Below are 2500 nucleotides of genomic sequence, written 5' to 3'. Positions count from 1 at the left end.
AAAGCATATAAAAGTAAAATGATTGTATAATTTTACCAAATGTTTAAATATTGGTTATTTTTTATTTTACTTTTTCGCGGGCAGTAATATGCAGATCGTTCACACTACAACAGTGAAGAGAACGAAAATACGTAGAGACTGAAAAACTTCACACCAGGCTTAATGACCCCCTTATGGGTCGATAGCCTTAAAAAATACATGAGTTCAAAGATAATGAAAGGGTTATATTCTTTTCTTATGGCCGAATATATTTTATTTCCAAAGGGCGTCTCCCTCCTCGAATTTATATATTTTTTCTTTACTTTCTAAACATTTGATTTGTGTTACACTTTCCATTGAGTTATATTGATACGCGTACCTTTCTCCATATATATATATATATATATATATTTATATATATATATATATATATCTATGTTTGTATATATATATACATATATATTAATATATATATATATATATATATATATATATATATATATATATATATATATATATATATATGGAGAGGGGGGTCGCCGATTTAATGAAGCGGCCTTGCTGTGGATGTGCTGTGTCTTGCGACACTGCTTCTGACCCAGGGCAGTGGACAGGGTGCAGGGATGACCCGTCATCTAGGAGGTGCTAAGATGGGAGGGAGGGTGGAGGGGTGTGGAGTGTTTTCAGGGATGGAATGGGTGGGAATGATTTTATGCCTTTTCCTTTTTGGCTACCTCCCTAGTAAGGGGGAAAAAGCCTTGGTAGATGTATGCATGTATATATATATATATATATAAATATATATATATATATATATATATATATATATATATATGTATATATATATATGTATATATATATTTATATATATATATATATATATATATATCGAGATTGGTATTCTCTGAAATATGCTGGAGAAAAATCTGCTTTTGCTTTAGGTAAACAAAGACTTGTATCACCAAAGAATATACTTAGCAATAATAGAGTCAATCGTTAAGCTGGGTCCACACTTGTTGCATTTCCACGTATCGTATCATCTTTGCGTACCACCTAGTGATACGATACGGTGCAACAGGAATTATACCCACTTGTTGCGTATCCGTATACAGCAGGCGGATACGTAACAAGTGGGTACAATGCCATGTTGCACCGTATTGTATCATTAAGTGTTACGCAAAGATGATACGATATGTGGAAATTGCGAAAAACACCAGATTTTTTTTTTACCAAGAGGAAGGCTGTATAAATCCCTAGTAATACAAGAGAGCGTGCAGACAGGAGACCTTTTGGTCCATAGCTAGGTCGGATAAAAAAATATATATATATATATATATATATATATATAGATGAATAAATAGAAAATTTGTTAATATAAATAATAATAAATTGAATATAAAAATAGATAAATGGGTAAAGTTAAATAATAAACATGTAAATAGTAAATAATAATAAATTGACAAATAAATGATAATAAATGATAATCAAGGAAATAATAATAAACAAAGAGACAAATAATAACAAACAAATAAATAATATAAAATAAATGGCAGCAGGCATTACAGCATCTTTCTAAAGTGTTCATCCAAACGAATCTTAAAGCTTCGAACTGAACTACATTGCACTGCCTCTGCAGGAAGTTTATTCCATTCATTACACGATTGGCGAAGTTGTTTCTACCCACTTCTAAATTAAATCGACTTCCCGACAGTTTGATACCATTATTTCTTGTCGGATTCTCTTTCAATGTGAAAATTTTGTCACTTTTAATGTTGTCGATTCCTTTTAGACTCTTAAAGACCTGTATCAAGTCACTTCTGAGTCAACGCTTTTTTAGAGAAAACAGATTCATATGTTTTAGTCGATTTTCGTGTGATTTATTTTTGATGTTTGGAATCAGTTTTGTGGCTCGCCGTTGTACTTTTTCCAGTCTGTCAATGTCTTTAATGAGATTCGGTTTCCATACGGAAACAGCATATTCCAAATGTGGACGAACTAACGATTTATATAGCTTTCTCAGAGGTTGAAATACACTGCTTAGACGAAGTCGTTTCTACTCAAACGAACCCACTTGAGTCGTGTATGTGTGACCGAAGCTCAATGTATATCAGTGCCGATAACCAGCGCTTCTATCCTCGGGGACAATATGGCGCCGTAGAGGGAAGGAATGGTCTTGCAGACCTTTCGGGCAGAAAGGCCAGGCAGTCAAATCTAAAAGTGATTTGAATTCTTCCTAGAGTCTATATAGACGGGTCTCCAATTTAAAAAAGAATGCTGTATGACCGTTTCTCAGAGGCGTCACTAAAATCTTTAAATTGCTGTAAAAACACAAGAACATAAATATGAAAGAGGCTGCATGAGACCATAAGGCCTACATTGGACAGTCCAATGTCCCTCACCACCTGTTATCCCTACCCATAAAGTTATCTAATATTCATTTAAATCGACCAATTGTTTCAGCACTCAGTATCACATGGTTACTGAATCTAATCCATTCGACGTCAACCACATTGTTAGTAAA

The sequence above is a fragment of the Oratosquilla oratoria genome, chromosome 1 (genome assembly GCF_046742065.1).
Source record: "Oratosquilla oratoria isolate Oo_2021 chromosome 1, ASM4674206v1, whole genome shotgun sequence".
Classification (NCBI taxonomy): Eukaryota; Metazoa; Arthropoda; class Malacostraca; order Stomatopoda; family Squillidae; genus Oratosquilla; species Oratosquilla oratoria.
Note: the sequence above shows the minus strand (reverse complement) of the source record.